This window comes from Panthera uncia, chromosome C2, assembly GCF_023721935.1.
Source record: "Panthera uncia isolate 11264 chromosome C2, Puncia_PCG_1.0, whole genome shotgun sequence".
Classification (NCBI taxonomy): domain Eukaryota; kingdom Metazoa; phylum Chordata; class Mammalia; order Carnivora; family Felidae; genus Panthera; species Panthera uncia.
Window position 1 is genome coordinate 52,458,511 of NC_064810.1, and position 17,442 is coordinate 52,475,952.

The following is a 17,442-nucleotide window of genomic DNA, read 5'->3' on the forward strand; positions in this document are numbered from 1 at the left end:
CTCTGTCTCCCTCTTTCTCTTCTCCTCCCCTCTTCGCTCTGTGTCTCTCTCTGTCTCTCAAAAAAATAAAACATTAAATTTTTTTACATAAATAAAATAAGCAATTTTATCTAAGTAATTTTATCTCCGCATTTTGTATTTTCATAAATTTTCCCCCTTTTGCTTAACTTTATCCATTAGTAACTAGGAAACAAAGTTAAATAGTTTTGGCAAACTCCATGCTATTTTGTTACTGAACATAGTTGAAAGGTTTCTAATGTTTTAAATAAAGAATGGGTGTCATAGTTCATCAGATAACTTTTCATCATCCATAGAGGGTCATTGTCCTTATCCTATTAATATTTTAAATAATACCAATAGATTTAAGATTGAACCACTCCATATATACTTGACCATTAGTGTATTCTCCACTTTGCTTTCTGATTCTGTTTGCTGATTTTCGGTCGAAATGTTTTGCTTGTTATTTATAAATTAGTTTAGTTGTTTTCTTTCTTTTCTTCTTCTTCTTCTTCTTCTTCTTCTTCTTCTGGGATCTTGGTCAAGCTTTGGTATTAATATCATAGAACTTTCATTAAAAATCAGTAGATTTTCTTTTTGTATGTGGTCTAGAAGACCTACAACATTTTAAAGTTTATTTTGAAATGAATGCAGTCACTCCTCAATGGGAGACCTCTTGGCTTTAGCAATGTTTCTTTTTCCCAGAAAGGGATCTGAATTGTAAGGACATTGAGTATTCTAGAGACAAAGCGTGATAAAGGGGAATAGGGGAATATGAAAGATGGTGGTGGCAGCCACCACTTAGCTCCTAGTGTTGCCTACTTGTGGCCCTGTAGAGCCTGTTCTTAAGAAGAGAAAATACTCTGCTCTGTACAACATCCATGAAGAAGCAGTGACATATTTGCTTCAATGCTTATTTGATCTTTTCACTTCATAGATATAGATTCCTAGATTCATTGATATAGATTCATAGATTCATAGATTATAGATGTGCTATTTTAACAGGTTCATGTTAAATGATTATGTAAATTTCTTCCAGGGCAGAAGTCTATTTGGGAACATTCATATTCTAGAAACCCTGATTAATTTTTGCTCTAAATTATTCATTGCTTTAAAAGAAATATAATATAATATATTTAATATATTATATATAATTATATATTAATATAATATATTAAATAGAATATAGTATATATAGAATATAATAAACAGTCTGCTATAACTTCAAGTCAAACCGTTTTCATATAACATGTCATGATATGCTTGAAATTAAGGTCTAGCTATTATGGCTAACCAATCTTTCTGTGATACAATGTTCGCTCTCACTCAGAAATTTCCATTAAGTGTCTGTATCTACAAAGGCTAAGGGTGGATGAAATTCTTTCTGTAGAAAACTTGCCATATAAGAAGCCCTTGAGGGAACTGGGTGACAGGAAGGGAATCTGACACAACGTTTTTCCTCAGCGAATTTTTAAACAAATACTCCACTTCAAGCCTCTGAACTTGTTTCAGCCACAATTTACAAAGTGAGACTTAAAGAGAAATCTGTCCTTCGAAAGAAGAAAATCATTGTCCTGTCTACCCTACAACTTGGAATTACTGAGATAACATAATAAATTAGAGCTACACATTTTCTTTTGGTTTTCCATCTGTTGTTGTTGTTTTTTTTTTTTTTTTCTTCTCACAGCATGTGACAAACTTCAGCAGGAACATGGCACTATTTGAAATTACAGAAAGTTTAAAAACCATACTCAGGTTGCTCAGTGCTCCACCCTCTCAGGTACAGCAAGACTATTAAATTGATATCAGAAGCGGCCAACTTAAAATAATTTTTATTTTTTCTTGGGAATACGCTCCTCTCATGATGTGCTAATTCAATATTTCGTTAGCTTCTAATGGAGAAATGACAATATAAACTCAGACCTGATGCATTTTCCCAAAAATAAAAGAACAAAGCTGTGTTTGTGACTGCCTCAAGATGTGGTACAGTGGCTCCTCTGTGATAGACAAGTCTGAATTTATGCCTATTTAAGACTCAGTGGTATTATCCTTATTGACTAAAAGGAACCTGATGTACTAATAAGGGAAGAAGAAACTGGTAGCCTTTCCCCTTATCTGGACATTTTGTTAAATTGCCAGATAGCAAATGGATGGGGTGGGTATGCTGTAGGGAGATGGATGCAAAGGCTTCTATGGTGATACATGATATTTTCAAAGAAGAAAACTTGTTAAAAGGACTTAAAAACACAATAGTGTCCCTATTACCTCTCTCTCTCCTATGGTACCTAGCCCAGTACCTTATCTACACAGAGTCATCCTTAATGTTGCTACATATATAAATACATGCTGTGTTATCAAGAGGAAATGGGGTATTCCAAATAAAATCATATTACACATAACTGAAATTTAACTCTTTACTAGACACTTTATATTCCAAAATTTTAGGATGTCTTTTTTAATGATGAAATACTTTATTAATATCTCTCTGTTATTAATCATTCTGGATGACTCAAGATTATATGTTGGTCCTTAAATATAGCCTGGTCTCATGGAGGCTGGGAAACATGAGGATTCTTCCCCTTCACTAAATGATGTCATATTGCTTGGCTTTCCTTGTTTTAGAATTTGCTTTTTGTTTCTCCTCTCTACTGCCCCTTTTTGTTGTTATGAAATTAAATGTCTATAGAAGTCAGAATTGGCTAGGTGATGCTTCAAGGGGGTCAAGCAGAACTTCTTCCAGTGATGCAAGAAGTAGAGAGGACTGCATGTCAGTGAGCAACTGTGATGTCTTTCGCAACGATCCTCTCCTAGACTCATATCCATCTGTGAATGAGCATGTTTTTTGGCATATAGCTGGTGCTATTTAAACATTTGTAGAATATATATAAAAGATAACCCTCCCTTTTTTTAAACCCTTCCATTTTTAAAGATAATATGAGTCTGATGCTATAACATATTGTGCACATTATTAAATTTAATTTTCACAATTTCCTGCAAGTTATGTGTGATTATTTTCACTTTACAAAGTAGAAAATTGAATCTCGTGGAGAATAAGTGACTTCACTACATTTTCCCAGCTAGTAAGGGGTAATGTTGAAATTTGAACTTGGGTCTGTCTAGATCCACGGTCAATGCCATGTGTTTGCTACTTCTACAAGCCTAACAACCTTGTCCTCCCTTCTATTTGAATTCACCTCATCTGCTATCTGAGAATCCAGACAGCCTCTGAAAATATGAGTAAATCATTTTTTATATTGCTTATTTTCTAGTTCTCAACTATAAGCCAGATAGTAGGAATTTATAAAAACACATTTACCATTCTTCAAATATAGTAAAACCATTTAAATATAAATGAAAATATTTTGATTATAGTTCACCATTTTCCATTTGTTTTGATTGATGAAGCTTGATATACTTAATATTTTTCAGATACATTTTTGCCCACACAACATATCAGCATGTTGCTTATTAGGAATGGTCTTTGAAAACAATATCCCTTATTATAAACATGAAAATATTACATTTTTACTTCTGAAACATTTTTGGTGATAAAGTTGATATGAGAAAATGATAGCCAAATGTGCTGCATTTCTTAAAAGGGCAAAACTCTTTTAATGAAATTTGAAGGTTTTTTTTTCTTTCTTTCTTTCTTTTTTAATAAGGACGATCACTGTGGAATTCTGCCTGACACTATTTTTCATCTACCATTATCATGAAAGAAAGGGATGAAAGTTAAGAAGGGCCTTGCTTTCTTCCAAATTAAAAAACAAAATGCCATTAATGCAAAAGACTGTTGGCTGCTATCTACTGAACAAGAAGCTCTTAGAACCTGGAGCTGAGCCATTTACATCACAATGACAGTACCAGCTTCACTTTTCAAGTGTGGGCCAGGGATGGACACATGAGGTGAAGGACTTCAATGGCAGAAACTTAATGAGATCGATTTCACTTAAGAATAATTTATTTGTTTCAATTACATTAGGCTCTGATTAGCCCATATGAAAATATATCCTTCTCTCATTCTTGGTGAAACTCTCATTTTCCTCACCAATGTCTTAACAACTATAAGGACAAATTGGACGAGTCCCCAGACATATTTGAGTTCTTGGGCTGGATATAACTCTTAGCTGAATTTCAGCAAACAGGCATGGTCTTAGTCATCATTCATTAGAAGACTGATACAAACAAATAGAAGAATTGAGACCAATTCAGCTAACATGTAAATGAGATAAGTTGACTCTGTTGCCAAAGTACGATATTATGAACGAATGAAACCTTCGTTTAAAACCCAAAAGAAAGGACTTTCCTTATTCTAGCAAAATGATGTTTAAAAAAAAAGTCAGCTTAACTAGACAAGTTGTATAGAAGTTTATTTCAAAGGAGAAAGGATATAGCTGGAATATGAATCTTCAGCTGTAATTATATATTGTTATTCCACCCTCCCCTGTTGCCACCACTTTCCTGAAATTCATCCCCCCTAAAAAAAAGCCCCAAAAACAAAATTACTCATACACACAGCTTGGAGGGTGCATTAGTGAGATTAGCCTAGGCTCTACCAGGGCATGGAACCAAAATCTCCGTTAGTATAACCTAATAAAACATACTACTATGTGATGACTCTTTCAGGCAGCTTCTATCCCACTAGTGACCCAGACACGCATTCTGCTTGAATCTATCAGTGGTATTAACTTTCCGGGTGATGAGCTGGGGGAGAGAGAACTTCAGGGAACACACTGACTCTTAAATGCCTTGGCAGCAAAGTGATGTACATTGATTCTGCTCATAGTCTATTTACCTAAAACTGTTAAATGGTCCTATTTACCTGTAAGAGGGCTTAAAAACATGGAAAAGCACACGGATACTTGGTGAGGGTAAATAAACATGTCTGCCACAGGGAGCCTGTTTTAGAATAATCCAACAAGGAGTAACAATATTTATAACAAGAGAGGTATAATAAGAATATTCCATATCTAAAAGCTACTTAACTTTTAAAATAGGAGAAAAGCATTTTTATCATCACAGAAACATGTTTTTCCACCCATCAATGTTCATATAAAGCATTTAATTTAGAAAACTGTCAGTAAATTGCTAATTTTAAAGAAAAATTGCAGAGCAAGATGTAATCTGTCCCTTTTCACAGCCATTAGAGACCTCTAGGAGCTTTCTTTTTTCTGCCATTTCACTCCATTTTATCCACTTCTTAGAGCTTTCATTTAATTTATCACATATACAAGGAACTGTCTCAACATTCCTGTCCTCCAAACCGTATCCCTCACTTTAAATTGAAGTTCAGAGCCCATTTCAGGGAAGCTTCTCAAGGGAAATTTCCCTCAATTAACTACGGCTCATTCTTTGATCTGCACAATCCTTTCCTTATCAGTTTCTGTCAGAATATTTCTTTGTATGCATTCATATTCATTGAATGCCAACCTATCTGGTCTCTTTTGAAAGATTATAAAATTCTCAGGACATAAGTCAAGTCTAATCTCAACTATATACTTTAGGTTCCTATTATAGTACTAAGCGTCTCTGCATACTCAGCCGTTGTCATTGACCTATTTACAAGGACTTGAAATTCTGTGTATAGATTTAGAATCCCTTGCTTGACTGCATTAAATTCTTTGAATAATTTCCTCCTGTTCATCAAAAAAGTATATTTCAGTGGATGAGAAATAAATCATTTAGCAGCATTTGTTTTATTGTTGGTTTTCAGCTTTGAAATGATGAAGGACAAGTTGGAAGAAATGTTGATACTCTGAGACACTAATGTATTCACTGGATTCCAAAATGTATTGTGAGTAATTCTGAAGAACAAAAGTAATTAACATTAAACAGCAAATAATAAAAACAGCATTATCTTAAGGAAGCAGCACGTGCAGAATGTCGTTGGGAGTTTGGGAAAAGTATGTTGCCAGGAGAAACCCTCTGTGTTTATTTTCCAGCTGTGGGAGCTGGTTGCAAATTCTTTGGATTTCAAAGTGGATTCTAACCTAAAACCTGTTTCTATTTTGACAATAGCCTACCCAGTTATGAAATAGAAATCCCTTGCCTCGTTTGCTTAGTCCTACTGAAGTATAACTTGCTTTGCATACTTTTGTTTCATTGTTCCAGGATCATATAAAAATAATATAAACTGCTATTCTCTAAGAGGAGAAAATAACAGAGTAACTGTACCTTCTGAATCAGTAGTTCTTAGGTTTGGCTGCACATTAGAATCATTGTGGAAGTGTGGACAAATACATTGCTTACTCCTGCCCTTCCTCCCCCTGACCCCCGGTCAAAATTTTTGTTTTAATTGGGCCAGGGTAGAATTGGACATCAGTATTATTTTTAAAGCTCATTTGGGTTTTTCAGATGCGAAGCTGGGAGCCTGAAGCAAGGTTCTAAATACCCAGAAGAAAGCCTGGTTCTTTTTCTTTGTAATTAGCTGCAATAGATAAGAATCCTATCAAATCCTTCCAAGAATCAACCCCATCTGTTTCACTTTGACATTTTAGTTTCTGAGAGTAGAGACAAATAAATGCAACCAGAATGTGTACAGGTAAGCAAAAACAACTGGGATTTCATTAAATCTATTACTCCCCAGATTTGTTTACTTGATTATTTGTGTGTGTGTGTGTGTGTGTGTGTGTGTGTGTGTGTGTATGGGGGGGTGTATGTGTGTATGTGCATGTGGAAGGGTAGCAGTATGTCAGCAAAACACCTAAAAGTTTGCTAAGATTTGTACCAGAAATGTGTAGACAGCTCATTTCTCTGTTTTATTTAGCACTACTTACCCTAGAACATTGTAAACACAATGCTATGTGGTGTTCCTTTATAGGGAACTAATTCATAAAAATTTTACTTGATTCTAATTTTTCCCCTTTCTTAATATCAGAAAATATCCAAAAAGTGAAAAGCACTCTCTCTTTGTCTGAAGTTTTAGATTATGTATTGTCATCATGGGTAACTGTCCAAGGTCTTTCAAGTTGGAGAGGTAACAGGAATTATTTCCTTAATATAAAAATGATAAGATCACAGAGAGTTAATACGAAATTTCAAAGGTTTGATTGGATAAGAACTTTAATTTTGGATGAAGGGTTAGTAACTGAGAGTCAAGTGAACTATAATAATAACTTTCTGGAGGAAGCTACTTGAGGCAGCCTATCGAGGATGGTAAGACACATAGGAGAAACAACCTTTGAAACCCTGAATTCATTATGAAGTTATAGCTGCCTGGGTTCTATTGTCCCGTGGATTGAAGGTTACCTAAGAGGCAGGACAGCAGGAGAGGGAGAACCAAGAATCATCCATCACAAAGAATTCATTACAAGTAGATCTATGAGTATATCAAGTCAGGATGGCAGATTTGAAATCAGGAAACAGCAATCAGAATGAGAAGTCGGGAGCATTGGAGCAGAAGACAGATGGTGGTCAGAAGATAGAAAAGGGAGGGTCAGTAACAAGAAAGTGAAGTTACAGGAAGGAAACATATATAAGTAAAAGGGCCCAGGGGTCTTCTGGAGTGGTCCTCTTTGGGAAGCTAGTGGGCTATTAGGTAGAGCCAGCAAATAGGCAGAATTGGACAATGAGTATACGAGAATGAACCCTACGCTTATTCATTCCTTTATTCTTTTTTTAACAAGTATGTTTTGCATGCCTACAACATGCCAGGCATGATGGATCCTAAGGAAGTACAGGTGAACAAAATGGACCTTCTAAACAGCTTTTCTCCTGTACTGTCCTGTCATAGAGAATAGAGATAGAGATAGAAAGAGATAGAAAATATCTCCAAGAAGCCTGCAGTAATACTTCCCCTTTTGGTAGCTTTGTGGAGGCCAGGTCCCTTAGGTGGTTTGTGAAAAAAAATTACAGGTAATGGCACATAATGTGTAAACTTTTATGTTTGTTCTGTTTGAGTTTATGTGTAGGCATGACCAATATTAACATTTGACACTTTCAAATTATATTAATTTTAAAAGTTTGCTCTTGAATTGTATAGTTCTCACTGGTTTCTTTCTTGGTAATGAACTGAGTGTGACCGATAAAAAGCCTAGACTTTCCTTGAATATTCTATCAAAACAACAAACTGACCAAATGAGGCCATGACTTTGAGCTTACATAGAAACAACGAGGGATGGTCTTTGACAAGGATCACCTAAGAGTATTTTTCTCCACAGGAAATGGGAGCTTCTCAATCCCCTGTGAGCCCAGAGACTTCTCAGGTACTGTGAATCCTAGGCACTCTGTCTACCTAATGGATAAGATGTCCCCATCTCTGGGTCCATGCCCCCTCATCCCTCTGGCCTTAATTTTTTGTGCCACAATCTCTTTTGGCTTTTTTCTTAAATGTAAATTCAAATTTTAGATTTTTAGATTTCTATGTTGGAGTAAATCAGGCTTTTTTCTGTTTACAAGGTTATTTTTGAATTTCAAAAATTACTCCATCCCATCCCATGTTTTTGCTAATGCCTGATCTGCCTCATTCAATATTGGCTGCCACAATCAGGCAGACAGAAAGCATGAGGAAGCTTCTTTATCCCTATCTGCAATGGTGGAAGCCTTTGAAGTACATACTATCTGCTCCTGGTCTGTCAAGTAAATGCATTCCCTTGTTTTTTTATTTTCACTGGATAGAGAAAATTTTTGTTATCCTAAGTTGCTTTATAACAAAGACCTTGCTAAAATAATATTAAAAAAATGAAAACATAAAGTGAACATGGCAATGGTGTGACTAGAGGCACAAAGTGGGTGAAACATATGGAAGACAGAAGCAATAGAGAGAAAATGACAAGCAGAGAGACAGACAAGAAGCATAAAGAAAGAAGGAAAGGAAAGGAAAGGAAAGGAAAGGAAAGGAAAGGAAAGAAAGAAAGAAAGAAAGAAAAGAAAGAAATAAAGAAAGAAAGAGAAAGGAGACAAGGAAAGAAAGGAGGGAGAGAGGGAGAGAGGGAGGGAGGGAGAGAGGAGGGGGGGAGTTAGGAAGGAAGGAAGGGAGGGAGGGAGGGAGGAAGGAAGGAAGGAAGGAAGGAAGGAAGGAAGGAAAGAGAAACAGACCATGTTAGTAACGTGAGGAGAAGCATCAGTGAGTGGATAGTGCTAATGGAGAACAAGTATGGATTTCCATCTTCCACTTCATTTTCTTCCTAAGAATCATTACCTCTACCTACTTATACTCAAAACATTTCCCCCAAGTGTCCTGTTTCCACCAAATCTTTATTTTTACCAGAGATCATGACCGGCACCAGAATCCAGAGTCAGACACTTAACTGACTGAGCCACCCAGGTGTCCCTAATTCATTATTTTTTAATGGCTGAAAAATAGTCTGTGATATGAATTTACCATATTTGCAGTCATTTCCTTGAAGAGTCATTGCTTCATATTTAATGTTTGGCTACAATGAATACACTATAATAAATATCCTTCCTACTTGTGCTTTGTTTTATGGATGTACTAACAAGGGGGGTTTCTGTGTCACAGGGTAAATGCATTTTTAATTTTAATAGACAATGCATTCCAAAATGTCATTAATACTTTAGATTTCACACTTGCATGTCAAGTTATCACCCTTTCAAATTATTGTCAGCCTCACGAGGGTAATGTGATATCTCTTCATTATTTTATATCCATCTGAACAGTCAGTTTGAGCACCATTTTCATATACTTGATCATTTGAAGATGATATGGGTGAATTGATTCTTCATCCTTTTTTTTTCTATTGAGCTTCTAGTCTCATCTCAGCAAATTTTCAGTGTCCTGTGTGTATTATAGAAATAACCCTCTGTCTATATTCTCCAGTGCACATATTTTTTTTCAAAACCTATTATACATCTTTGATTCTGTTATCTTTTGCTACAAATTTATATGCCTTATCTCTTATAGCTTCTGGGTTTTCAGTCGTAGTTAAGAAGGTCACACATGCTGCTAACTATTCTACATGGATTTTCCCACATTTTTGCAAAAATGTTACTATTTTACTTTTAACAAATAAGCCTTTAATCCATCTGAAATTTGGTATAAGAAAGAAATGGATAGCTGATTGTTCCAGGGCTAAATCTTAATGATCCATCTCTTCCCTGTGGAATGAAAATTCTACCTTTGTCAACAAACAAACAAACAAACAAACAAACAAAAAACATCTGCTACAAACTACAATCAATTTCTATATTCCCTTTTCCTTCTATGGATTTATCTGTCTATGTCATGCTGATAAAAGACTAATTGCATATCTCTGTTTTATAGAACTCACTGTAGTTATGTTCTCTTACATAAGTCTTGTGTGTGAGAGAGAGAGAGAGAGAGAAAGTAAAAGAAAAGAGAGACAATGAGATCTATAAAATCCATTTTGGCATATAAATTTTTCAGAAATTCCCATTTAGAATTATGATTGGAATATAATTAGGTCCACTTATTAGTTTTAGAAGCACAAATGATTTTTATTATATTATTTCTCATCTAAAAAACTTTTTTGAGAAATTTGTTTTATATACTTTAATGAGATATTATATTTTTCTTCATATGGGTCCTAAACCTTTGAAAATATTTACCTAAGTATACTGAAGCATATAGGTACATTTTATGACAGTTAATCCCAGCAAGTCTTATGGGATCTTTTGCAATAAGTCAAACATGTGATTTTGTGTGTATATGTGTGTGTATGTATTATTCTGGAAAGGTATATCCATTTCCTTAACATCATAGCCTAAATAAAAATAATGGGTTCTTTGTCTCTCCTGTCTATAACTACAGTAATAACAATAATTTATAACTCCATATCTATTCAATGTGTTCTATTATGGAGTAAATGTCCCTATATTAACCATATCTACCTACTCCCAATTGCTTTATTGGTAAATAGTCCACTTTCCCAAAGGCGTTAGAAAATCACCAGTTTTTGACATTCAGGACCAGATCATGAGCTTCTGACTGACTCTTAGCAGTGATGTAAATCCCATGCTTTACCCAGCAGACTATCAGTCTGCCTGTCTGTCTATCTATCTATTATCTATTTATAAACATGTGGTTGATCTAAAATACACATTATATTTTAATTTCAATTGACATGTAGGCATATGTTACTTGATGAATCATCTAAAAGAATACACATTTGGACTTTGCTATAAAAGTAGGTGGGGGGTGGGGGGAGGGAGAAGGCTATGAACAATATTCTAAGATCCAACTAAAGAAATATGCAACAAAGCAAATGGATATGCACATACAAATCTCACCCTAGCCAGCTGATGATCAGAGACTGGGGACCCATACAGCCATGCCAGTGAGAACTCTGCTTTGTACTAGTAGCTATTCTGAGTCACAAGCCAAAGGCATTGCTTTCAGAGCAATAGAATGAATCCTTGGCTGCACTCAAAGACTTATGATTGGCCTAATAAAAACTGAGACAAAATATAAACTCTACAACTTAAAGCCTCAATATGGCAAAATTCACTTAGGGAAGGTGGGCTTATGAGGAATTAGTCACAGATGCTTTGTCCTCTCTTGGGCTACAAAAGTTTGTGACTCCCACTGCTAGTCCACTAATCAAGAAGGGACAAATATGAGGGTCTGGACTTAAATTCCTGTTCTGACACCAATAAGCTGTGCAATGATGGAGAACTTAAATTTCCAACACCACGTCAATGAAATAGAGATTGTAATACTATATACGTTGTATCAGTGGTTCTTAACTGGGGCCAATTTTGGTTCTTGTAACTGGTTGGGGGGCGTTACTGGCATGTCGTGGGTAGAGGCCAGGGCTCCTGAGAAACCTCATACAATGCATAGGACAGTCCTCACAGCAAAGAATTATCCAGCCTGAAATCTCAATAGTTTTTATGTTGAGAAACTCTGCTTTATAGGAATTTTGTGAAGATTAAATAAGATACTGCTTATGAGGTACTTTGAACAGGCACCTGGACCATGGTAAACATGTACATAGTTGCTGCCCTCATTATTATTCTTATTAATTATCTGAGCTGTCATCTTTCCTCCACTTGACATTTCCTGGTAATACTCTGTGGTTGTCTGTGGAGCGGGATGAGGTGGTAAAGCACAATATGGTAATCGCTAAATTCTGCATGTAGGTAAAATGCTAAAGGAATAGTGACAGATTAAGGAAAGTTTGCTGATAAGTGTTTTACAGTATCTCCAAACATTTAAATCCAAATACTTACTCTTTTCTGTGAATGTTTTCCCTGCTCTTACTACTCTCCTAAGAGTTTTCAATTCAACCTAAGTCCTTAAAGTGAACTCCACCAATACTAAAACAAATAAAACCCAACAATCCCTATATGAAGATTCTGTCCTGAATTCTTTAAATTTGATCAGACATGCTATAATAATGTGGCATCTTATATAAAATGCCCTCTTTTTTTAATGTTTATTTATTTTTGAGAGACACAGTGGAAGTGGGGTAGGGGCAGAGAGAGAGGGAGACACAGAATCTGAAGCAAGCTCCAGGCTCTGAGCTGTCAGCACAGACCCCGACCCGGGGCCTGAACCCACGAACCGTGAGATCACGACCTGAGGTGAGGTCAGATGCTTAACTGACTTAGCCACCTGGGTGCCCCTATAAAATGCCCAGTTAAAGATAATAAAAGGAGGGGTGCCAGAATGGCTCAGTCAGTTGAGCATCTGACTTTGGCTCAGGTCATGATCTCTCAGTTTGTGGGTTCAAGCCCCACATTAGGCTCTGTGCTGACAGCTCAGAGCCTGGAGCCTGCTTCGGATTCTGTGTCTCCCTCTCTCCTTGCTCCTCCCTTGCTCGCACTCCATCTCTCTCTCTCTCAAAAATGAATAAATGTTATAAATTTTTTAAGATAATAAAAGGAAAAGCATTTACATATTCACGGAATTAATAATCACATAATCTGAAACACCAAAAGGACATAAATGTCACACGTGTTAGACCCCCTGAGACTTGTGAGCTGCTACACAGATAACTTTAATTCTAACTTGGGTAACTCAAGGTCTATTTGGTTTGTGCCAGGGCTTTTTGGTTAATGAATAAAACCTGAAGTACTTAACACAGAGAAAAAGGGATTTTAGTTAGAGATTAATATCAGACCAGCTAGGCTTTACAAAGTTTGCACATGAACAAATTAAGAGCACCGGCTCCCGTTGATTTTAAGACAAACTGTGGTGCCAGCACGAGCAATGTCCTCATCACCAGAGATCTGTTAGAAATACAGGGCCTTGGGCCCCAATTCAGGTTTTCTGAGTGGGGGGTTTTGAGGATGGCCCAAAAATGAGTGTTTGCCACAGCCCTCCAGGTGCCCGATGAAGTCCGAAGTTTGTAAGCCATTAGAGGAAAAACAAGCAAAATGAAATAAACGCAGTAGGAAACCACCTGGTAGGGACTATTCAAAGTGAATATTTTTATATGAATTTATTTTCCATTTGTCAAGCAAGATGCAACCTAGCTCTACTTTTGCTGAGGAGTCTTTATCCTAACCAAAATACAAGGGATTAATTTACCTAGATTCTCATCCTCCACTAGACTTGCAGCCCAAATTATGGTAAAAGAGAAGTTCCCGGGCGCCTGGGTGGCTCAGCCGGTTGAGCGTTCGACTTCGGCTCAGGTCATGATCTCACAGTTTGTGAGTTCGAGCCCCGCATCAGGCTCTGTGCTGACCGCTTGCTCAGAGCCTGGAACCTGCTTCAGATTCTGTGTCTCCTCTCTCTGACCCTCCCCCGCTCACGCTTTGTCTCACTCTGTTTCTCAAAAATAAATCAATGTAAAAAAAAATTAAAAAAAAAAAAGAGACGTTCCCTCCCTTGTTACCACCACTCAAGACTTCCTTTTGCTACAGCTTAGAAAGGGCCACCTGGTTTATGGCAGAAAAAAAGAATCCTGAGTTTGAAGAAAGTCCATACTGCTTGTAGTCAAATGACCTTGAGCAAATTACATTACCCATGTTATCCTCAGTTTTCTAATCCATTAAAAGGAGTTTTAATCCATAGGATTCTAATAATACATAAAATTAAGTAAATGCTTGGTCCATATTTTTTAAGAGATAAATAAAAAGTCCTAAGAGGAATGGATGTTTATGACCAGCTAAAATATTTTCTATTTCTATGAATGCTATATCCTCTAGAAAGAACAAGTTATCATAAGATGGCTTAGCGAATACAGATTTAGAAAAGGGGAGTTATTTATATGTTATAAATGTTTAATGGTTCAGGCTCAGATCACCTAATACATCCATCTCTGCCATAATAGCTACCACTTAATTAGTGCTTACTGTCAGGACCGTACAGACACTTCACATATATTCACAGATGTACTCTTTTCAACAATCTTATGAGGGAAGCACGACTACTTTCTGTACCTTATACACAAGGAAACTGAAGCACACAAAGTGTATGAAACTTGTTCAAATTCACATAACAAGCAAGTGGCAGGCATGAGTAGGAATGAAACGGCGGAGTTCAGAGCCTGCTGGTTTAGTACCTATGCTGGGAAGGCAGTTCCCTGGTTTAAGCCTGACAGATGAGTGGCTTTTCTGAGCCTACTGACTTCTCTTGGCTTAGAATTTTCCTGCTCCTCTACTTCTTCTTTAAACAAGCTTAACCAGCTCCCCAGGTCTGGAAGAATTCCCAACCAGGGTTTCCTTTCAGGTGTCTAGATGTGCAGTTATTCTGACATATAGGGTGGAAGGTTCTCTTTATATCTCAGCCCAGATAGAGATAAATGAAGACCAAACAGGAAAAGAGCTGAAGTCAACATTTGGACTTTGATTTGAAACTAAATCACAAGTGCTAACCCTTCCAACTATTTGTATTCATGTTTTCATCTTCACTTGAAGAAAGAAGGGCTCTATTTTATGGAGCCCTCAGGTAATAGTTATGTGCTAAATCTTGAAATTTGTGGGCCATAGATAATAGTTCTAAAGGCAAGAGAAAGAAAGCACAAGAGAAAGGAGAGCTTGAGATTACATTTAAGCTATTGTATTCCTTTATTTTATTTTTCTTTCTTTGCGATAAAACTTAAATATGCTTTCTTAAAATTGTACTTATGTATACCTAATTAGCTTTTGCAAATATGGTACTTTTAACAGATGACCCTAGTCTCTGAATCAGCTATCCTTGAAAAATGATGCTATGGCCATATCTGTTATAGGACACAATCTGAGTCTGAAGAGGTGGTGATCAGGTGAACACTAGAATCATGAAAGAGGGAAGCCCTCTACCTGGAGTGTTAATTGCCAAATCTGCTAGAGGAGTAGGGAGTATGGTAAACCTCTTCTCTGGCAATAAAACTCTCTGGCATAGCTTTTACAATTTGCAAATTCCCACTCTAGTTTTATAATAGAATACACATAAAGCAGCAGCATCTGGTCACTGAGCTATCAGCAGCAAGGTAGATTCAAAGGAAGGGACATTTTGTTCAAAAGATCTATTGGTTATATAAAATGTTCCAGGCACTCTTCCAGGTTCTGGGGGATATAGCAGTGAATAGAACTGACCAAAATCCCAGCCCACAAAGAACTTTGATTCTTAATAGTTATCAATGAAACCACAGAGCTCTTGGAAATAAGATGGATATTATTCTTCACCAGTTTCATACAATATAGTATCCAGAATTTGTTTCAGAATGTTTTCCATAGCTGCCGTAGTAACGATGCAGTTATGGAGACTTCATGTTGGGTAGTTTCCTCATCAGCAATATGTGAGAGTTTGCATTGAGATACAACAAACACTGTGATTGGATAAGCTTTGTCATCAGAGATAAAGCAAGACCTTACGAAACAGAACCAATATGAGCATGGGATGCTCCTTGCGGCCATTGTCCACATTGTTCATGAAATCTCACTGCCAAGATGCCCTTTCAGATACCTCTTTATGCATTCAACCAAGTGAAGACATAGCAAGAGAAGGAAACCTCAAAACAGTAGTGTAAGCATCCATATTCAAGAAAATGTGATACTCAAAAGGCTCTGTTTCTTGTCTTAATGCATAAATAAGACTTTGGAAAATGATTCATAAAGATGAAACTTGAGAAGTGTTGATTGAGGATACTAATGGGCTTTTTCTTATTTTATTAGGAAGCTTTATTACGCATAGCATAATGGTACCAGGGTAGTATTAACTTAGTCATTTATTCATTCATCTTTCATTTCAATAACTATTAATGGACTTCTGTTTAGCAGGTTATGAGTTATACAAGGTATACTTCACTAAATCAGGCATCACTTGGGGAACTTACAGTTATGGTGAAGATGAACGAATTAAATGAGTAATTATAACAGTTTAAAATGGTTGGAGGGGATTGTATTATTTTTCCTAGGACTGCCATACCACAAATTGGTAGCTTAACACAACAGAATTTAAATTGCTCAGTTTTGGAGGCTAGATATCTGAACTGAAGGTGTCAGCAAGGCCATTCTCCCTGTGGAGTTTCCAGAGAAAACTCCTTTTCTGTCTCTTCTTAGCTTCTGGTAACTCTCTTTCTGAAAGTTTCTTGGCTTGTGGCTGCATCACTCAATCTCTGCCTTTGTCTTCACATGGCCTTCTTCTCTGTGCGTATCTGTGTCCTCTGCTCTTCTTAGAAGGACAGCATTCATTGCATTTAAGGCCCACTCTGATTCAGTATGAACTTAGTTTAATTGCATCTGCAAAGATCCTATTTCCAAATAAGGTCACATTCTGGGATTCTGGGTGGACATAGTTTTGGGAAGACATTATTCAACCTACTACAGGCGTGTATAAGATTTGTAAGAAGAAAAAATATTTTGCTATAAATGGAAAGATACTTATAAAATATGAGAAGCCTCTCACCAGTAATATAAAGCATAAATTTTAGGTAATGAATAAACCCAGAAAATAACCTGAATATTTGTTAGTTGAGGAAACTGAGCACAGGGAGATTATTTGTCCAATATCATTCAGTTCAATATAGAAAGCCCTGATTTTTAGATATAATTGTCTCTTTAGAAACATGAGCTTGCAATGGTTCACTATTAGGCACTTTTTACCATGCTTAATGGTTATGCCTGGAAATTTTCATCTGTCCAGACACAATCCCCAAATTTCATGTTAGCCAATAGTTACTGTTATTCAAATAATGGTTTAGGCTAAGACACTGAGAAAATCTCTCACTTGCTGGTAGGAATGGTAATGGATTGTGAAATATTAAACATTTAGGCAGAAAGAATGTTAACTAACTTCATCAACAAATTAGATAAACAGCTCTGGATATATCTAAGAAGTTCATATTAAAATATTTTTGAAATAGGGTTAGATGAATAGAGAAGGTAGACTATTGCAAATGTAAAGACCACATAGTAGGAAGGCTTTTATTTGGTGGAAAGTCAGAGAGAGCAAAGTGATTTATGTATGTAGGATAGGCTTTTGAATTTAAGATAATAGCTTTGTTTTTCTTACAAACAGTTCTAATAGAGCAGACAAAGGTTTAATGGTTTGGATAATTTTTCTAATATACAGGGACAACGGAAACAGAACAAAAA